The sequence below is a fragment of the Equus caballus genome, chromosome 5 (assembly GCF_041296265.1).
Source record: "Equus caballus isolate H_3958 breed thoroughbred chromosome 5, TB-T2T, whole genome shotgun sequence".
Lineage (NCBI taxonomy): Eukaryota > Metazoa > Chordata > Mammalia > Perissodactyla > Equidae > Equus > Equus caballus.
The window spans coordinates 25,444,420-25,468,242 of NC_091688.1; the positions used below are offsets into that span (position 1 = coordinate 25,444,420).

Consider the following 23,823-nt stretch of genomic DNA (forward strand, 5'->3'; position numbering starts at 1 on the left):
TTCCCGCTTCTTTGCATGCCTGGCAATTATTAATCAGATGCTGGGCACTCTAAATCTTATACGTTGAATGCTAGATTTTGTTGTATGAAAGCTCTAGGATTATAAAAACACTTAAGAGTGTTTTGATTTTGTTTGGCACAGAGTTACATTTCTTGAGTATCATCTATACAATGAAATACTATTTGGCAATAAAAAGAAATGTAGTACTGATACATGCTACAACATGGAAGAACCTTGAAAACTATGCTAAGTGACAGAAACCACTCACAAAAAGCCACATATTGTATAATAACATTTATATGACAAATATCGAATAGGCAAATAGAGACAGAAAGCAGATTAGTGGTTGCCTAGGGCTGGGAAGTGGTATTGCAGAGTGGCTGTTAATTTGTAAAAAATTTCTTTTTAGGTGATGAGAATGTTCTAAAATTAAATTACAGTGATGGCTGTGCAACTCTGTAAAAACCACTGAATTATACACAAATTTTCATCGTAGGTGAATTACATCTCAATAAAGCTCTTAAAATATATATATTTCTCCTACTTGTCTCTGAGATTCTGAGTGAAAAAATTGACTCTTAATATTCCCAAAGTCTACAATGTGAGGTCTCAATAGATAAATATTTTATGAATACCAAATATATGCCAGTTGGAGGCAACATAAAATAAAGAAAACGGAGGGCTGCTATCAAAATGCTTAAAGTTGTTTGCTGAAGGGACGAACCTATAGGAAATGAAATTACATAAAACATAGCACTTTACGATATTTAAAAATAAATATGTCATGTAGGTACTACTACACACAAATTAAGTCCCGTATTAACATCAAACATATGCCCTTGGTATGACAAAACCTACACAATGGAAACATTATGGAGAATTAGAAGGAATGTATTGCTTTCTGGAGGGCATCTCCTTCCGACAGAAAAGGATTAATAAAATTTGGACCAAAGTCACCTATGAACATCCTAGAACACCTGTGAACAGCAATTTTTAAGAGTATAGCATACTTTTCCCAACATTATTAATAAACAATGTGTATAACAGGGCAGGGGTTGCAGGCTGACAAAAAGATGTTTATGTTTGTATCAACACCTTATGCTTCTACAATAATTTATGGTCTGTACAATACTTATACTTAACATTTAATACATAAGAATGTGGGCATTGGTATTAGACTGCGTGGTTCTACCTGTGCTGCTGCTATCTACTAGCTGTGTGACTAGGGGCAATTTATTTACATCTCTGATGCCTTTATTTCCTCATCTGTAAATAAGGAGTAGTAATGGAACCATCTCACCGGGATTTTTGAGGATTAACTGAGTTACTGTTTTAAGTGCTTAGCATAGTGCTTCACAGTAATAGTCAGCAAATATTCTCATCGTTATTATGTCAGCATGGATTAATACAATAATCCTATAAGGTAGAGGAGACTCAGAAAGGATAAATGAATTAGATCCAGATATTTTTCATTCATTCTTCAGTGTTCTTGGGAAAAAGCGTCAGAATTTCTAAATCTGCTCACAGAGAAATTCTGCAGGAATTCTACCCTGTTACACTGCACAGAACACTATGTTGCCTTACTCCAACTCTATAAGAAAGAGGCCGTAACAAAAAGCAAGCAAACAAGGATTTTTCAAAAAGCCAAATACAGGATTACTGCTCACGTTAGAAGTCACTCAGTAATAGACTCCATGCCACCTGTATTATCATGAGCCTCCTACTTTCAGCTTTTACTTTGGTTCTACCTAGTAATCAATATTAATCATGACCCTAAATTATCATTAAAGATTTAATTAAGGTAAGTATAAAATACAAATCAGAACAATTTCCACAAAAAAATTAAAGAATTCTGATGCTTAAGGAATGAATTCCCAGTTACAGATAGCCAGGGGTTTACAGTATTCAAATTACATCAGAGATGCAACAAATCTAATAAAATATAGCTAACTTTATTTCCAAGTGCAAATTTTAGATATGTGGCACTTTATCAAGTCTCCAACATTTTATATGCTCCTAGAATTTTTTATATGGTCCTGCCAATCAGCATACAGAATATGTTCATCAGTAAACGAAAGTAAACAATACAATTATATTATTAAATATCTGCTATATTTCCATTGTCCAATTTTATTCATATAGAAGATAAAGAGTAGTGCTTTTTTCACGTCTGTTTTAATTTAAATCAATCAATAATCTGAAATAATAAATTTCAGATTTATTTGCCTTATTTGATGTACAAATCAGAAAATAAAAATTTGTAAGTGCTATATATGCAAATAACATACTGTAATTGGTACTACAACACACAGCAAAGATTTAATTTTAGAATCAGCTTAAACCCTGTTGAGTTTATATATTATATTTTTTGCTATGAATAATTTGGTGAGAGGTCTGTATATTTGTTTTATGAAATGGAAAAGAACCAATGTTCTTAGAAAGACAAAAAATTAATTCAGTTCCGGCTTGTAAAATATACATAGATTTACACTGGATGATGTTAACAGTGTAGTTTGGTGGGAGGGTGGTGGTGGTTATAATACTAATAAAGACGAGAATGAGAACAACTAATTAGGTTTTACTTATGACATAAACTGGGATGTGATCTCAATTCTTTGATGATAAAACAATAAGGCAGCTTCCATTCCCATTTTGCATTTAAAAGACTTCAGGCATTCTGAAGACTTTTTATTTTTTCATTTATATAATACCAAGCAACCAGACACTTCAAAAATAGATGGTTGAAATAGTAGCAATTTAGGATTATGAAGTAGTTAAGTGCTTCACAATGTTGATGTAATACAGCAATTATAGACCTTCGTAATTCAGCAAAAGGCTTTGTTTTCTTGTTATTCTTATTGAAACTATATGATAAGAATATCTCTTTATTTCACAGAAAAGGGCTCAAATTTTTTAAAATCTTTGCATTAATGTTTTGACCATTGTTATGAACTCACCATTGAAATTTATTATTTTGTAACTAAAAATAAAATGAAGCACTAAGGGGGGGAAAGGTTGTGTAATGTTAGAATTTTGATTAGCAATCACAGCTGCACCAGAATTAGTTTCTATAGCAACAGGAAGAAATAATGTGTTGAATTGCAATGCAATACAAGATTATTCTTTACAGATTGCAGTTCAAAAGGAAATCTTTAAAAAATTTTGTCTTAAAAGAGTTATTAATCTTTTATCTGTCATAATTCTCTAAGAGAAAATAATTATTCTAGTCTACTTTCCTTGAATCCTGTTTTAACTCATTCAAAGTTAATATGTTCGAAAAAAGATTGAAAATTTAATATTCCTGAACATTAAAAATTTTGGCTACTGTCTTATTTGCATTTTAAAAGAAAATCGACTCATTCTTGCACATTGTGTAGACAGAACATATATTTTCTAAGAACATTAGAATCAACAAGAAGAAGCCTAAAGGGTGGTGTGATGAATAAACTATATCGTAGGGATAAGAATTAAAAATGATAAGCAAATTCTATATTTGTATCAACATGAAACTCAGTATCCCTTTTATCGAGTTGCACACTCATGTCCAAATTATGATTAAGGAACTACATTAATGAGTATTTAAGGTGTATATCTCCCTTACTTTAGTAAGAGAAGACAATCATTAAATTTCACATACTGCCCATACTATTTCTAACAGTGAAAAATATTATTCTACTGCATCCTCTCCAGTTCTAGTTATTTTTAGAACCTAATTAAAAGCATATGCCTGAACCTTTTATGTATTTTGCCCTTATAATGAGACTATTACTATGGCTTACTCTATCCATCTGAGTTCCAAAGTATCTTTGGAGTTACCATGGATACCAGTGACAAGCATTCTCCCACAACTGCTTTATGTGTCTCATCAAACACAAGAAAACTGACATGGCAGGAATCAAGCCATCTAGACCCCATGAATTTCTAATCGTTTGTACCACTATGCATGCTTTAAAAAAATAGAAGAGATATATATATATATATATATTTAATTAAACAAACCAGCTGACCAACAAGTTATTTTAAAAATCTGAGTAGACATCAAATCACTGGGTAAAAAATAAGAGGGATTATAAAAGAAAAGGTACAAACATCAAAATAAACCAATGCAACAGTCCATCAGTGATTCATGAGGTCCGAAGTGAAAACTGAAACCCAAACTTCAGTAAAGAAAGCTTCAAATTATATTAAAGACAATATCTATAGGGACATTTACATTGTATAGCCCACAAGAAGAACTCATTTGTGAGAACACATAGAACGCCCAAGGTTAACTGCTGGCTTGTAACAAAAACATCATTGCAAAATGGAACAGAATGTTTTTTATTATCAGGCAAAATTACCAGTAAAAATTATCTGGACAATGTCAGAAATCATCTCATTCTATCTATAGTTTTTTCTCTCTTACTATAACAATCTAATTTTTTGTAATAAATTAAAACCTTTTACTAAATAAAACATTCTAAAAAATCAGGAATTGAATATCAAATTAAACTTCTAAGAAGAAATATTTTCAGCACCTCCTCTTGCATCTTACATTTTTAAATACAATATAAATAAATATGTAAGGGGTGGTGGGGTAGACTTCCTATCACAGATATATAATTTTACTTTTTAAGGCAAATGTACATGCACAAATCATAAGTTTCATTCTCTTCACATGCCATAACTCCCAAGAACTATATTATTAAATATGGGCAGAGACACAAACAAAAGTTTAATTATTCTAAGTTTTACAATTAAGAAACATCAATCTAGTAATACATACATATTATTCCTTCTGTAAGGATTAGTGAAGTAAAGATCATATAGATCGGGTAAACATAAGTATTTTTTATTACCTAATACGTGAACATACGATTTACTAAAGGAAAGCTCTTGAATTTATAAGCAGCACATATAATACAAAAATTCAGTTTGAAACAGTTAATTCCACACAGAGGTTCCAAGTCAAACGTCATAATGGCTCAACTTCTCCATCTGTAGAAGGGCAAAGCATCTTTTGAAGTTATTGAAAGATTATAAAAAACTTCTAAAGAGAAACCATAAGAACAGTTAAAGCAAATGGGATTACTCAGTTTAAATCAGAATGAGCCGAGGGAAAAATAATGCATCTCTGAACTTCCTATCAGGACTCGCAGGAAATGTTTAACATACGTTTTCATTATCACTAAGGACTGTAGCAAAAGTGTGTGGAAAAATTATACTCAAGCTATCCTTGTTGAATTGAGTTTAACAGCAGAGAAAATTTATCCACCTAAATCAGCTTCTCTCAGGATTGCCCAAGAGACTCAACACCATGTTAAGAGTGGTCTGGGGAAATAACATGTGGACCTGTATTGAAGAGCACACATCTGATTTCAGTGTGCCTCTTCTGTGACCACATAAAACAAAGCTCAAACCACTTAAAACAGAGCAATTCCAAGTCTACCTGTCTCTCTCCCAGGAAATGGTAAACAACATGCATTTATTCTATTACCTCTTTTGTACTAGGCACTATGCAAGCTACTGAAACTCCATCGACCCTCAGAAGAAAACCTGGTTTGTGAATGTTTTATGTCAGGGATTAGGAGAATATATAAGGAACATTGAACAGGGAGAGAGGAAAACCTGGGTTTCAATCCTTGGTCTGCTACTAAGAAGCTAAGTAAGCATTTAAACTGTGGGCCTGTGTTTATAAAATGAAGAGAATGTGGTAGATCACTAAAACTCTTGCAATTAAAAAAGAAAATCTTTGCAACTTTAACTACTATGACTCCTAACATTTAACAGTTCCATTTTGGAACTGGTATGAAATAAGGGATTAGTTTTCTTAAAGTGAAAACTGTTAATGATGCAATGGATTATGAAAGGGAACTAGAGAAAATCCTTTCTTGAAGTTTATTTGCTCAGAGTTTTACCTTTTGATATTTGAGATGGAGACCTTCCTGCATAACTACATAACTCTCAAGATCCTATCTAGCTTTGTGGACTCTACAGCTAAATGCATGGTGACTGCACAATGTAAAAGGAGATGGAAACTGGACAAGAAAGGCTGCATGTAAAGGTTAAGAGAGAAAAAGAATAAAAACATTTTTCCTTCATGAGAATAAGATGTTTAAACCAAGTAATAGAAGCGACCACTATATTTTGCAGACATTAATCTTATGCTAGATCTTATAAGTAATTTCAACTTTAATATGAACAATGTTTTGTTTCAATGTTTCTAAATTTCTAAAGCTGTTTAGAATGTTCAGAAATATCCTCTTTCCTGAGGATACTTCTAGAGACACAGATGCATCAGATGTGGAGACCATCAAAAATTTTTGCACACTGTATTATGCCCCTAAAAATGACATCAGGATGAAGGCAAAAAAGGGAAGAAAAAGCACCACAGAAAAAGTACAGTGAATAAAACAAAATAATATGGCAGAAATAAATTCGAACATTTAAATAATAACAGTTGCAATAGGGGGCTGGCCCCGTGGCCGAGTGGTTAAGTTCGCGCGCTCCGCTGCAGGCGGCCCAGTGTTTCGTTAGTTCGAATCCTGGGCGCGGACATGGCATTGCTCATCAGACCACGCTGAGGCAGCGTCCCACATGCCACAACTAGAAGAACCCGCAACGAAGAATACACAACTATGTACCGGGGGGCTTTGGGGAGAAAAAGGAAAAAATAAAATCTTTAAAAAAAAAAATAACAGTTGCAATAAATATACAGGAACTAAAGTTTAAGAGATATTCTTAGAACTAAGAATATAGAAAGGTTGAATAGTAAAGCATAGAAAAAGATATACTTGACAAAATATCAGTAGACAAAAAGCTATATAGCTGTATTATATCAAATGAAACAGCTTTTGAGCCCCTCCTCCAAAAGGTGTAAAAATAAAGGGATAAACAGGGTGATTACCATGCAATGATAGATGGGATGATTTACCAGAAACATATAAATTTGTAAACATGTAAGTCCCTTAAAAACATAACTTTAAAGTAATTAAAGAAAAATGGATAGAACTCCAAGAGAAAACACTGACAAATCTACAATCAAAGTGAAAAAGTTAAGATATCTCTCCTAATGATTAAAACGTAAAGCAGAAAAACATTTAGGAAGGATATAGCAAATCTGAATACAACATAATGACTAAAGGACAGTCATAGAAATTTGCAACCAAGGTTTAAAGAATACATGTTCTTTTGACGGACACTGAATATTGAAAACCTGTCCCCTACCCCCAAACAAATACATTAGCCACACAAAAAGCAAGTTTTAACAAATGGAAAGAGTCAATATCACATAGATTCTGTTATCTGATCACGATACAATTACTTAGAACTCAGGAACAGAAAAGATTTTTTTCTAACTCAATACACTTGCAAATTTTCTACACATTTGGATATTTTTTTAAACTTCAAAATAATTTATGAACTAAAAAATAAAGAGTGATAGGAATTCGAAAAATTATAAAAGCTAATGTAAATTAAAATGTTATAAAATAAAATGTGTGATACTTAAAATAATACAGAGAAATGTATACCCTTAGATGCATATGTTAGAAAATACAAAAGACTAAAAGACAATAAAGTAAATATTCACCTCAAGAAGTTAAAAAAAAGGATAAATCCAAAGAAAACAGAAAAAAATGAAATAGTAAAGAGCAAAGAAATAATGAAATTTAAAAAGTATATTCAATAGAGAGGATTGATAAAAACCCAAACCAGGTTCCTTCAGCAGCCTGGGGGTTTGCAGGTTCAGATCCCAGGCACAGACCTACACATTGCTCATCAAGCCATGCTGTGGTGGCATCCCACATACAAAGCAGGGGAAGACTGGCACGGATGTTAACTCAGGGACCATCTTCCTCAAGCAAAAAGTGGAAGACTGGCAACAGATGTTAGGTCAGGGCCAACCTTCCTCACACACACACACAAAAAACTACCCACAAAAAAATCATAAGGTATAGGTGGTTTTACAGATTGATTCTACCAAACATTTAGAGCATGGATATTCTCAATTTTATATAATGTTCTAGGGAAATGAGAAAAAGGAATTAAATTCATTTATCTCATTTTATGATTTTATAAAACTTAACTTGATTCTAAAACTCAAACAAGCACACTATCAGAAGGGAAAAGTTTACAGTAAGCTCCTTTAGGAACACAGTTGCTAAAAACCTAAGGGAAACACAAGAGTAAACCAAATATAGCATGACAAATTCGATTCTATCTCAGAATGAAAGGTTGGTTTAACATAAGAACATCTTTTAATATAATTCACAACATAAAGAGGCTAAAAGTTAAAAACTATGTCATCTCATAAGATCAGAGAGAGAAACTGATAAAATTAAACATGAATTAATGACTAAAGAAATAGCTTTTAGAAACAGAAGGAAATTTCCTTAACTCAATAAACATCTTCTAAACACCAACAGCAAACATCATAAAAGGAAAATATTAGAAGCATTCCCTTTAAAACAGGAACAAGAAGCATTCACCAGTATTCAACATTGTACAGGAGTTCCTAGCCAGAGATAGAGGCAAATTATCAGAAATTGTTTGAAATAGTGAGCAAGGCTGCTGGATAAAATATCCTTTCTAATAATTTGCTTATATAGTCTCTTTCCTCTTCTAGGCAGATAATATCATTTCCAAACAATGCCTATTTTAGAAATAAAATACAAGGAACTTCCTTTCAAATATTTACAAATTTCCTTTCTTTTTCTGTCTTCTCTGTTCTTCCTAAGAACTCCACCACAATGTTGAATATCAACTACGAGATGGCCAAAAATGCAGAAGTCTGGCAACTACAAGCGTTGATGAATATATTAAAGATCAGTAACAATGCTTACACTGTTAATGGAGGGTAAATTTTTTAAATACATAAAAAATGCTTGGGAATGATGAACACCAAATTATAGACTATAAAGATGTATATAGAGGTCTTCAAATCTATGTAATATTTCATTTCTTTTAAAAAAAGTTCTTGGAGTAAAATGTTAGAATTTTAAAAAACTAAAGAAAGCAAGCATCACTATGGAATTATCTGTACTTATTTGTATGCTTAAAACATTTAATTTAAAAACAAATTAATAAGAGGCCAACTTCCAGCATGACAGTATGAGTTCCACTGATCCACCCCCCCCGAAAACTGTTTAAAAAAAAGACCATTTAAAGTCTTCAGAAATGAACAACAAATGAAGAAACATTTATTTAAGAACACCTATGAAAATTCACTAACAAAGATGAATGTCTATGTCCTTGAACCAAGACTGCTCCCTCACTCGCCCCTCCCAGCTTAGTGAGGCAGAGGCTCTACTCCAGATCGCTACAGCCAGGAACAAAGGGCTCCATCTCCCCTCAGCACCCAAATGGAGGGCTCTCTCCCAGGAGGAGTAAAACACCAGCATTTTTCATCCTGTCCACAGGTACCTATTGCTGAGGCTGAGTCCCAAGCAAGTGCAGTAGGGAGGTGGGGCTCCATCATTCTGCCCAGTCTCCAATCATAAAATGAAGGGCTCTAACCTTGGGCACAGCAGTCTGAGAATACCACGGCTCTGATCACCTTTGCCCAGCCGTGAGGCACAGTTCCACAGCAGGAGAGGCAAGCCAAAAGAACCTCAGGCTGTTGCCTTCCTCACAGTGAACACTCAGTTCCCAGAGCAGGAGTGTCAGAGAGAAGCTTGCCATTGTCCCCACCTCTATCTCCAAAGCCCTGGCTTAGAGATGTTGCCTGTGGGGAGAAACAGGCCATAAAACAGGTTTAATCTCTTCCCCAAATAACTGACTTATTTGCAACAGAGAGTAAAGAAGTTCAAGCAACACAAGGTGCTCTCACAAACAGAGAAGGCTTTGGTGAAAGGCAATGGGGAGATTTACAGATTCAAGAAGGATGCAGACTAAACTGTATGCCAGTTATTTTGCAGGAGAGAACAGGGGAATGATAACTGAGAGAAGCCTTCCTGAGTTCGAAAAAAAAAAATCAAACACTGACCTCATAAACTGTTCCTTCAAAGGAGGCAGAATTTGACTGGATTCATTTATAGAGCAATTTATGCCTCAGGGCACTGTTTAAAGCACCAGAGCTATGAGCTGGAAATTAGTGGAGTCTAATAGCTGGGTGTGGGCAGGGAAAGAGGAATAAAGCCCCACCAAAACCACTGACAACCCAGGCTGACTATAGCTCCCTAAGGAACAACACCAGAGGCTAAACACCATGGCAGAGAAACAGACTAAAACAACCCAGTCAGTCACTAAACATAAAAAATCAAATGGCAATAACAAGCCCCAGAGTAATGGGCACAGTACCTAGACTTGCTTTAATATATTATATAAAATGCTCAGTTTTCAACTAAAAATTATGAGGCATCCAAAGAAACAGGAAAGTATGAATCACACACCAGAGAAAAATGAGGCAACAGAAACTAAGAGAGAACAGATGTCAGATTTATCCCAAAGATGTTAAAAGTAGCCATTATACACATGTTCATGGAATTAAAGGAAACTATGATTAAAGAAATAAAGGAAGGTAGGATCAAAATGTTGTGCCTAATAGAGAATGTCATTAAAAACTAGAAATTATAAAACACAACCAAATGAAAATAATGGAGTTGAAAATTATAATAACTAAAATAAAAATTTCCCCAGAAGGGCTCAACAGTAGATATGAACTGGCAGAAGAACGAATGTGTGAACATGAGATAGATCCAGAGACCATGCAAGCCAAAGAACCGGGGGAAAAAAGAATGTAGAAAAATGACGAGAGCCTTAGAGAAATGTGGAACATCATTAAGCATACAACATAAGTGAGAAATGGCAATACTAGAATGAGAGGAGAAAGACAGAAGCAGAAAAAATACTGAAAGATGTAATATCAAAACACTTTCCAAACTTTCTGAAAAACAATAACCTACACATTCAGGAAACTCAACAAACTCCAAACAGGACAAAGGCAAAGAGATGCACTAACAGATACATCATCATAAAACTGCTGAATGTCAAGGACGAAGAGGAAATCTTGAAAGCAGCAAAAAAACCCGACTCATCACATATAACGGAAACCAATAACAGCAGACTTCTCTGCAAAAACATTGGAGGCCAGAAGGCAATGGGATAACATACTCAAAGTGATCAAAGAAAAAACTGTCAACAGGAATCCTATATCCAGGAAAGCTATTTTTTTAAAACGAAGGTGAAATAAAGCCTTTCTCAGATAAACAGAAACTGAGAGGATATATTGCTCTCAGATTCACCTCACAAAAAATACTAAAGGAAGTTCTTCAGGCCGAAAGCAAGTGACCCCAAAGTGTAATTCACATCCACAAGGAAAAAGAGAGAGTAATGTTAAAGGCAGTTAATTATAAAAGACAATAGAAATGCATATATTCTCCTCATTCTCTTATTTAAAAAGCAATTGTATAAACTAATAAGCATTAATATATTGTTGGGTCTATAACATACAGAAAATGTATACATGTGTAATATATTTGCTAGTAACAGCACAAAGGGAGTAGGTGGGAGCAAAACTGTATTGGGCTAAAGAAATGACTACAGTGGTAAAGCAATGTATTCTTTGGTTTGTAATATTAATACGTCTAATACGTATAAAAATAAAACAACAAAAAAGGGAGAAAGAGAATAGAAATATATAATAGTAAAATTTCAATGTACATCACTGGAGTTAGCTGGTATAAATATGAAGCTGATTTGGATAAGTTAAGATGGATATGGTAAACTCTTGGGCACCCAATAAAAAATACTCAAATAATATAGTGACAAAGTGATTAAAGAAATTAAAATGTTACTTTAGAAATTTCCCCATAACGCAAATGAAAGCAGTAAAAGAGGAGCAGAGGAACAAAAAGACTTGAGGGACACACAAAACAAAACAAAATAAAATGGCAAACAATTCGAATCATATCAATAATATTAAATGTGAATAGATTAAATAATCCCATCAAAATGCAGAAACTACCAGTTTGGACTTAAAAAACATGATCCAACTACATGCTGTCTACAGGAGACACTTTAGATTTAAAGATACAAACGTACTGAAAGTAAAATGTTAGAAAAATATATATTTTGCAAAACCAAACACAAGAAGGCAGGAGTGGCTATACTGATATCAGAAAAGCAGACTTTAAAACAAAAAAATGTTACTAGTGGGGCTGACCCCATGGCGTACTGATTAAGTCTGGTGTACTCTGCTGTGGCGGCCCACGTTCTCAGGTCAGGATCCTAGGCGCAGACCTACATCACTCGTCAAGTCATGTTGTGGTGTTGACCTACACACAAAATAGAGGAAGACTGGCATGGACGTTAGCTCAGGGCTAATCTTCCTCAAGCAAAAAAAAAAAGAGGAAGACTGGCAATGGATGTGAGCTCAGAGTGCATCTTCCTCACCAAAAAAAAAAAAAAAAGTTACTAGAGATAGAGAGGGACGTTTTATATTAATAAAAGGGTCAACACAGCAGAAAGATATAACAATTATAAACATTAAAAACCCCTAAAATGATAGAGCACCAAAACACATGAAGCAAAAACTGACAGAATTAAGAAGTTTCACTCCTTGGTATATACTCAGAAGAACTGAAAGCAAGGACTCAGATACCTGTACACTGATGTCCAGAGCAGCATTATTCACAGTAGCTAAGAGGCAGAAGCAACCCAAGTGTCCACTCACTGATGAATGGATAAACAAAATGTGGTATATACACATTGTGGAATATTATTCAGCCATAAAAAGGAATGAAGTTCTGATACACAGTACAACATGGGAAAACCTCAAAGACATCATACTAAATGAAATAAAACACACAAGGAGTAATAATGCCTGATTCCACCTACATGAGGGTTCTACTTCTATGGGGTAAATTTTTTGCTATGTAAATTCTACCACAAAAATAAAATTAAATTTAAAATACTTCACTAGAGCAAGAGAGCTAGAATCTAGCTTTCAAGTGACTGGAAATAAGGGCTAGTGAAGATATGGAGGCATTGTTAACTAACTTTTAAAGAGAATTTATAACTAATGGAAAGAGGGTTTAGTATAGAGTAACTCAAGAGCTAGAAGGATATTATCTCAATTAAGTTGATTTTTCAAAAACTACTAAAAAAACACACAGACATAGAAGATTAGAAGGCTGGACACTGTCCATGTAGGCAGACCTAGGAGGGTTTAAGAACAGAAGGAAGTGAACCGTGGAATGAATTAACGTTGTGCAATAAAAAAGGATAAGTGATTGCTGATAACTAATCCTAACTGAGGCCAAACAGAGAAAGTAGCAAAGGCACAGGAAAATTATTTGACCTCGACAATATGTAGAGACAACAGATAAAAATATAAAGACACTTTGAAATGGAAAGGAGGGGCATTGAAAAACTTCATATTGGTAATTAAAATCAATGTTAAAAAGAAATCAAGAAACACCCCAGATATAAGGTCAATGTGATCCCAATCAAAATAGCATAAGAATCGTACTAAAGTTCATCTGGGAGAATTAATGTACAAGAATAACCAGAAAAAAATTTGACAAAGAATAATATAATGTTACAGTATATCATTAGACACTGTAATGGAGGAAGTATTTAGAACAGAATAAAGTTCAGAAATAGACATAAGTCCAAAAAGAAATTCAGTATATGATAAAAGTAGTATTTCAAATCAATGGTTAAAATATTACCTATTTCAGTAAATAATATAGTGATACATGGCTAGTAATTTGGAAAACAAGAAAGCTAGATCTCCATTTCAGTCCTTGCTTCAAAACAAACAGCACCCAGATCAAAGATTTATGTGTAAAAAATGAAACCATAAAAATACTAGGAGACATGAAAAAATTTTCCAAATGTCAAAATACTAAAGATTTTCTAAACATAATATAAAATCCAGAAGCCATAAATGAAAAGACTGAAAAATCTTAAAATAATATTAAAATTCTGGGTTGGAAAATCACTATCAATAATATTTAAAAAACAGCTACAATAATATTTATGAACATATAACAAAGGCTAATTTTCTTAATAGCCATGAGCTCTTATGAATCAATAAGAAAAATAGTATCAATGCAAAAGAAAAATGGGTGAAATTTACCAAGAGTCACAAATATACAGACATACATTATATATAATACAAGCACATAAACTTTAGAAACTAAAACATTTAATATCAAACTCTAGAACTAGCTATTCTTTTCACAGATAAAGTTATTATAGCTTTAGAGAAAATTCGTATTTATGAACGTAAAATAAAATATAGGTGTCAAAGATATGGACCGCGCTTAGAATTTACATTTTCCCCAATTTCCATGGGAGTGAAAGGTACAGGATTTTATGAGATGAAAATGTCAAATTTCATTTGTAAAGTACAATGTCTAGTTGTACCCATGTGCAATTCTAGAATTCAAAATGGACATGCTGATGGTAGGGTACTATAACTAGCATCAAAAGCTTCCTATTAATTTTTTTTAAATGTATTAGAAACAGCATGCCTGAACAGTCAACTCATAATCTGGGAAAGGTAATCCTTATTCACTCTTACATTACTGTGTTTTTGTTTTCTACTGTCAGAAGTTCAACAAATTAGAAAAAAAATCACTGACCTACTACACTTATCAGATAGCATCTTTTTTATTTGTAAAATACAAAACAAGTTATTATATTGGCAGCCAACCATTTGCAGAGATCATCCTTGTACAGTTTTACACTTTAAAAATCAAATTTCCAAATATGCACTTGGTTATTAGTTCTATTTTTAACCTGTCACTCATATCCCGTCATGTACTTAAAATTCAGAACATGTTTACATTATCCATCCAGCAGGCTAATGCAACTGCACACCAGACAGTCATGCATAATTCAAATCAATATCCTGAGGCTTGCAACTCTAAGTCAAAACTGCCTTTTAAAAATCTAGGATATGTCTTTAAAATGAATAGAGTAGACCTAATTTTTCTTTTTATGTGACAAATTGATACTTTCTGCAATGGAATGCCAAAAATGCAAAACTACTGTATAATAGATCTTTATGCTACTGAAAAAAGAGATAATTGAAAAAATAAATAAGGCAACTACAGTAGTCTTAGAAAATTAATTCTAAATCGTGAAAGAGATAAAGCTGAACAAGAGTCAAATAGCAAAGCTCACAATATAACAATAGATTATACAAAGTTTCGCCAACAACCAGAATGTACATAAAATGACAAGATCAAGGATCTAAGATATACTGTGAACTGGAAGTTTCTTTTACACTTAAATTCAGATTATGGTTTTAATATCAATAAAGCTAGTTTCATTTAAGTTCCTTAAATAAAAACTCCATACTGAATTTCTCTAACCAGTAATGTCTAGAAATGTCCTAGGTCTAGAAATCTTGAGACTATCAAATTTAAATTGAGGCTTATCAGCTAAGTATGTCAAGATATAGCTGTGAATATCCACTATACAGACTTCAGGCTCTGTCAACTTCACAGTAGATATTTGCTTTTTAAAAAAATAAGAAAAGAAAGATAACTGGCTCTTACTCTATAAAGGTCTATTTTGAGGCTACTAAAAACACACGTATTTACCAATAACTTGAAACTGTGACACAATTGATTAGCCTCTGGATTAAAATTCTCATAAGCAAGAATAAATGTATATATTTTGATAACTTTTCCTCCTAGAAGCTTCAAATTTGACTCATCATTTAAAGAAACCCTCCAGATATGAATGACATCATTGCTCGGGCAACTCAACTCAATTATGAAAATTTCTTATTAGTCCCATTCAATCTTACAGACATACCAAACATAATATCCTCTACAATGACAGTCCATTAATGTCTAGGTGCAGTAATATGAAGGATGAAATTAATGGGATAGTGAGAAAGGATTCAATGGTATCTGAGATAATGAAAAAAAGATTAAATGGCAGGCCTTTGGGAAATACAGTAAAGGCATGGAAGTCCTTTCAATGAAGACAGAGAATCAAGTTCAGGTACACAGAATATATCTTTTCCGTTTTCTTGTAGAGATGGAAAATTTAAACAGAAGTTCAGATGACAGAGTGGATAAATCAAAGATGTCTTCATTGATTAAGACCTGAATTTAATTAGGGGCTTACAGACAACACTGTTAGCCCCCATCTGTCCAATAACCATTTTGTAAGAAAGTAGCAGAAAAAAAGTTTTATAGTAATTCAACCACCAACTAATGCTACAGAAAATGAAAAGATAGTCAAAATTATAATAGCAACAGCAAACAGAAAACTGCCCTAAAAAAGAAAGTTCAATTTCACCTAGCAATAATAGTGGTACGGACTCAATTTTATGTTTCTTCAGAGGATTATTTCCCTTTTAAATTTCTCCTTTTTTTGCCCACAATTGCAACCAAGTAACATTTTTAAAGCTCTCCAAAGATAAAGTATTAGCTCAGAGGGTTTTTTTCCCTTTATTTATAAACCTACTTTGGAAAATATACTAGTATAGCACCAAATTTTGAAGAGTAGAGTATCTGCATATTAATTTTGACATCGAGACTTCTAAGTTTCATGAAAGTAGCCAACAAAAAACCCTAAAAGGATGATTAAAGACTATAAACTGTATACATAATAATTTATTTTTCATAATTAACTTTACATATTATACTGGAAACTATGGGCAATAAAATGAAATTTTAACAGTTCTACTTAGGAACACAGGACTTCCGAATGTGAGAACTGGAATGAAGCTCAGATCATATTGTCCAAGCCTCTCATTTCTGCAAGAGGAACCACAGGGAGCCTGTGACATGCCCAAAGTAACAGTTTATAGGAAGGGTAAGATTAAAAGCCACGTCTGCACTTACAGGGCTGCTGTATACAGACCTGTACAATAATACATGGTGGCTCTAACCACTTATTTTAAGTAGATTTAAGCAAAATAATAATAATAATAATAATAATAATAATAATAATGAAGTTACATTCACAGTTTTAACAGTAAAATAGATATAGCAGAGGCCAAAGCTAGACTAGAGCTGAGATTCAGATATAGCTCATAGATGGAATTAGATGACACCCTTGTCCCCCCCAACTTCCCACCTCCCACTTGGCACTCCTCATTGCCCCACTCTCCACCCACTGTGGATCTGTCTGTACCCACGGACTTATATACAGGGGTGAGAAGACTCCCAGGAAAACATCGTAAGCTAAGACTATATGTAAATATACCTGGCATATTAGAAGGTGAAGAAAATGAGATGATCCAAATTTCTGAAAGGAGCAATGAGACTCTTGCCATTCACAATAAAGAAAGGAGCTACCTGTCCACAGAAAGCCATTCTAAGCTATAGGACCTGAAGTCAGAGAAAAGCAGGGACTCCCATGCAAGGTGATGGCTAGGAAAGGAACCCATCCTGCCAAACTACTGTGGCCACGTATTCACATTCTGGGAAGAAAAGTACTGCGCATGAACTGAAAGAACAGCCTCTTTGAACTCTGTTAACACTTTGGAGCCCACAATCCTGAGAGAGGATTCCTGAAACTAAGCATAACACAAAAGAATTCTTTTTCTTGCTTACAGAGAATGCTGAGCTGTCATGTCTCAGGGATAACTGAGTCCACGGTGGTAGAGGCCAACTAGTACAGTTTAGAGCAGTGTTGACAACATGTCTTGGGTGGCAGAACTAGCCAGAGAAGAACACTTAAGAGCACCAGAGATCAAAAAGAGAGCAGCAACCTGGACTAATCTGGGAGTTCATGAACAGCATCCCCTGAGAGCCCCCTAAAAGAGCTGAAGGAAGGGGAGATGCAACAGATCAGAGTCTTTGCATGAGGAGGCAAACCAGGCATTATTAAGATTTGACATTAACATTAACGAGATCCTCTTCAAGTCCACATGATGGAGAAACTTGGTAATATTTGGGTAATATATGTATACACGCATACGCACGCACACACACACACACACACGATCTCTCTCATTCACCTTAGCAGGGGTGAATTTATCAACTCTTAACCACCAAATTCACTCCCAAATTACTACATATTATATGCTCTGTATAACTCTAATGCTGGATTTCATTAATTACAGAATAGTACAATATAGCTGGTTTTTCATGATATACTATATGTTTACATTTATTACACTTATTTTAAATATACCAAACCTGAGTCCAATTGATTTTAAATATATAAACAGTTTATTAAACAGTCTCAATTCAGTGGACTATAACATGAAGATGCTTAGTTTTCACTCTATCTTTTAGCTGTATGATAATGAATTTCCCCATACTCCCCTTAATTTGATCTTAGGACAGAGTTCATACATTCCCAGTCACGTTTTGTCAGTAAAGAATCTCAAGCTAGTAGAATCCAAGAACTCCATTCCAAGGTCTAACTCAAATCTCATCTCTACACTAAGTTTACTAACATAAAAGAGAGTTAATAGCAGCCCATAGCTTGTAGAGCTGTTAAAGGTTAAATGAATTAATGTAAGAGATTAAAACAGTGCCAGTTACATAGTAAGCACTGCAAGTACTAGCTTTTATTACTCCCTCCCCTGGATGCCAAATAAGCTTTTGCTCACGGAACTCAAGTGGGAGCCAAAGTGTGGTTTGCACTTTTAATCCTCCCTCTACTCTAGCACCTCAGTAACTTAGTTCTGGGATCCTATCTTCCCCTCTCTCTTCCAACTCTAATTACTATGATGCGTTGGAATAGGGAAAAGGAATAGCAGAAATTGCTAAGATTATCTTACTGGCTGCCTCTAGGTGGGAAGAAGGTACTCCAAATCTCAATCTAGTTTTGGTCACATGTGGCAGCTTTTGCTGATGTGGTGGTTTCTTCATAGGTGAAGCACATAATTCATTTGGATGATGTTCAGCTTCATCTCAGCCTCCCCAGAATAAGGCAGCAGAGTCTTCCTTCCCCTGTGGTCAGTAGTCCATGCTCCCAATCCCCTTATTAGGTAGGGCATCTCCTGGCTTGCTGGATGCCTGATCTGTCCCCCATAGCTCCTATCTCCTCTGCTTTCCATGACTCTTCTCATGAAGCCTCAAAAACATCTCCATGGCCGCCAAGAATTTCAAGTGCTCACAGAGAAGTGGGATGGGAAAAGAGAGTTGTTAATATACCATCTCCTGACTTTCAAACTCCAACTCTCTTTTCTTTTCCTTTCTCAGCCTCTATTTATTTGATATGGGCTGGGAGTGCAGATCTGGTAATTGGAATGATATTTGAGGGTAATAAAATGAGTCTGGGCTATCTCATAATAAATACTTAAGGAAGTATACGACTCAGAATGTCAGTGGGTGCTAGTTCTACATTTAGGATAGGGTGTGGGGGAATGTAGTAGTGCCACCTCCTCAGTCCATCTTTGGGTCCCTAGTCACCAGTTCCAGAATAACAAATGTCCCAAGAAAAGTCCCATTAAACACCCTGATATAGGCATAAACTATCTTCCCCAAACATCACTGTAACCTGTTGTAGGTGTAGGTCCCGATACACAAACTAAAAAGATTAAATGCCTCTGTGAGGGCAGACAGGGATAGAAAGTGTATGTATTCTATATAGTCTGAAGGATGATCCTCTTTACTCCTAGACGCACAAGAAATCTACATATGTGAAGAAGGATTCTGTTTTCAATATAGAGAAGTAGGAGTAGAGCTGTCAAACATGAATGATTTATTATCCTATTCTGTGGGCAAATCAAGATGAACACAAAATGAGAAAGAGCATAAAGCACATTAAAGAATCATACTCAAGAAGTCCAAACAGATAAATCACTAACAAAATTACTGCTTCATGGTAATGAGGGAAACAGAGCTTCTAACTTGGAAAACCAGGTTCATGACTTTGTCTCAATTAAATACAGAAATTATTGATTTACTCTATCTGCACCCAGTGAGCACTATGTGAGAAACTGGGAATTCACACCGAAGCGGAGCGGAACAAATTATTGTATCTAACAAAAGGACAACCCAAAGCAATATAATCAAGAGGTACAGAAATTCTGAGAATAGAAAGATCAATGTGTGGGAATGTTATTAAGAAAGCTTCATGGCAGGAGCTGGTCTGAACTTTGGCCTTGAAATATAGAGCTAAATAGGTAGAAAGAGACTACGATATTCCAAATTAAGGTACAATATGAACAAAGGTACATAGTGGGGAATAAGCACGATGACCACAGGGAACAACAAAGGCTCTAGCTAACTGGAGACGGTGTTAAACAACAGGAGAACAAGGAAAGCTCACCTTAGATATTTATACTACTTCATGTTTAAATTTGTCTTCAATCTTCTAATTTCCACTATCAATATTACCTAACGGCTTTCAAAAAAAGTTTTAGTTATAGAACCCTTTGTTCAAATAAAATCTAACTAATTTAAACCAATAAAAGAAGAGAGAAAGAGCTAGATCTCTATTCGCGTTTTCATCCCTCCTCCCTCCCAATCTTTTCTTACTCCTAGAGTAATCACTATCGAGGATCCACAGGACTCATTCACGGAGCACAGGTTTTAAACCACTGTGGAACGTTCCGGGGGTCCCAACTAGCTTTTTGTTGGTTCAATTCTCATCTAATTTCATACCCCACAGATTCCTTTACTTACAGTCTCACTGCAAGCTCCTGAAAGACATCACCTTCATTAGGCTAAATGCTGGAAATATTTAAGGCTGTACAACTTTCCTAAAATGATGTCATCAACTGTACTTTAAAGAACATAAATTTATGAATATAAGACTTTGGGTCTGATTTATATCAATACTTTAAGTGATTTTAAAATAAGCAAACTTTGCCTCTGTGTTATTACGGAGCTTTTACCGAAATCCAGGTTAGTCTTAGGCAAAAGCGTGAAATACTTTTTAAATGCAGCATAAAAAACCTTATTTATATGGTGTTTCTAAGGATTCTTTAAGAGGAGACACATCCTCATTTAGAAGTGGTTTCTAAAAGATTTGTCAGAGGTGAGGTGGCAATGGTAACTGGGAACTAATTTTAGCTTAAATTTTAACTGCTATCTAACCAATAACTATAACTGGAAATAACTTTTTGGATGGGAAACAGTTGTTTTTAAGAGTAACCTTGTGGTAGAGAAAAAAATGAGATACTTCGACCTCTTGACTAATAAAACAGTAATAAAAAGCCAGCAGTTCCAATTTTTTTAGATAGTTCCAAGTTTATGAACTCATTTTTTCGAGAAATTAGCAATGTGTAACTACGTGATTTCATTTTATACTTATAAAGACTTTTCATATATACAAACATGTTAATAGTTATCATTTATTCAGAACCATTATATTAAAAAATAACTCTTTAAGGTAGGTTTTTTATTAGCCACATTTTGCATTTAGGAAAAATAAGACTCAGAAAACTTAATTATGTCACACAGAAAATAATAATCCAACATGGATTTGATCAAGTTTGTCCACAGTTCTTCATTTACTGGCTCATGTGACTAAGTCAGAATATGATGAGAAGTAAACCAACCCACTCCACAGAGCTCCAGAAAGGCTCAGGTACCATGGACGGTGGTGCGTGAGGCATGTGCTAAAAACAAGAAAAGGTGGATGAAAGCTTGCATAATAAGCAATGATAACAGCCCCTACCCACAACCTGTCCTCCATACTAAGCATCCAAGCATCCAATTAAGGGACACCAGGCATAGGAAGAAGAGAGGAAGAGACATCATACCGAAAACAGAGACTTAAGTGAAAATCTATATGATGAATGGTGAGATGCTCAGCTACCTTTTATTATTCAGTTCCAAGAGGGTTGGCAGTCAAGCAAATACCACATGCCTACCAAAAGCATTCTGAAAAACTGAATAGCCTCAGAGACTATTCTCATAATAAAGTTGTGCTCAAGGTACATCACTACAAAATTTTACAATATATAGGAGAAGGAGAATATTTTAAACTTTCCAGAGAAAATAAATCATCTAAAAATCACTGAGAACCAAAATGGCATAGGCTTCTGACAGCAACACTGTATATGAGAAGGCAGTAGAGAAATGTCTTGAAAATTCTAACGGAAAATGATTTCCAAACTTATCTATATATATTCTATATCTGTATCTATTCTATATCTGGCCAAACCATCAATCAATTATGACATTAGAATAAAGATATTTTCATAAGTACATCAGTTCAAAAAACTCACCTCCAATACATTTCTCTGGAAGCTACTGCAAGATATGTTCCACATCAAAATGAAGAAGTAAATCAAAAAGAAGGCTGTTAATTTTTTATGTACTTATCTACATGAATGACTTTCATAAAAACTAAAAAGTGCTCCATTAATGGTTTACATATTCCAAGAAAGAAAGAAATTGAAAAGATGGGAAACAAATAAAAAAATTATTAACAAATTATAATTTAATATTAACATTAGCAATATATTAATAATTTGTTGATATTAATGCTGCATTTTATTTCATATACACAGTGTACTAGTTATTACTGATAAAGACATCGCCAAAATGCTGCCTCCAAATGCTATTCTATTTTTCTAATTTTAATTTTTTTAACAATTCTATTGAGGCATAATTGATATACAAAAAACTGCACATATTTAACATACACAATTTCATGCATTTGGACATACGCAGACAGCCATGAAACCATCAACAAAATCAAGGTAATAAACATATCCATCATCTCCAAAACTTTCCCTGTGCCCCTTTGATTTTTGTTTCTTGTGGCAAGAACACAATGAGAGATCTTTTAAAAAATTATTAAGGGGGTATATCTCATCCAAATGCTATTCTGAACGAAAGTTCAAGAAGATGGGAAGTTGCTTTACATTTGGCAAAAATCCTTCTCGTTTATTAATGTAACTGTCTTATTACTTCGGAGACATGAAATGGCTAAAGGAATCTTTTTTTTTCAAAGCCTTCAACGCAGGGTAAAGAGCATTCTTTCAAAAATGCTGGTAGCATTATTCTGTTTTGTAAGTTCATTTAACTGAATGCAAAAAAACCGCACAGGACAGATCTCGTCAAGATGGCAGCATAGGCAGACTCTGAACTCACCTTCTCCCACAAATACAACCAGGTTACAACTATTCTTGGAAAAATCACCCTGGAGAGAAACTGAAAACTAGATAAAAGGAACCCCCACGACAAGGGATAGTCCTGACTGAGGCAGAAATTCTTTCTGGAGAGAAAAAAGCTGCTTTTTTGAGCAGCAAATCTTCACAGCTGACCAGGAGGGAGCCACCCTAAGGTGCACAGCCCTCCCTGGAAAAGTGGGGACCTTAGTTGGGGCCGATACTGCTATAAGCATCCTGCAGACTCAGCACAACTGCAATGAGTGTCGTACTATCTGGCTTCACTGGCTATTAACTGCAACGGGGAATATCCCCAGAAAAGCTATCAGATGAAAGCTGAAAAAACCTAGCTCTTAAAGGACTCATGCACAAATTCATCCATCTCAAAGATCAACCAAAAAGAAAGCTGCACAGGCATTTGGTGAAAAGAGACTCACCAGGTAGGCTCTGGGTGCATCTTGGTGAGAGGTGAGACCTCTCCAGAGGCTGAGACATTGGTGGCAGCCATTGTTGTGACCTAGTACAGGCGTGCTGACACAGACCATGACAGAAGCCACTGAAGTTCTTCCCTTGGCCTGATACCCTTGGGGTCTGCCACACCCACTAGAGCACAGAGTTAATCCAGTTCAGCCAGGGCAAGCAGCCTACCCTAGGGACCGGCCCCACCCAACAGCAAGTCCTCAGGCTACTTGTTGGCCTGCATAGACTGGGTGCCTTGATCCTCTACAGGCAGGTGAGTGTGCCCTGTGTGAGGAACAAGTGAACTGTGGGGGGCGTTGGTGGAGAGGTGGGTGCCTCTGCAGCGGGGCAAGCGGGTATGCTCCAGAGAGTCAGGAAGTGTGCACAGG

The 23,823-nt window shown here is 34.9% G+C and overlaps 1 protein-coding gene across 3 annotated transcripts in view; it reads right to left on the bottom strand.

The window, feature by feature from the left end:
- SYT14 (synaptotagmin 14) overlaps window positions 1-23,823 on the bottom strand; it is a 250,430-nt gene that overhangs the window by 110,475 nt on the left and 116,132 nt on the right. The window lies entirely within an intron of this gene.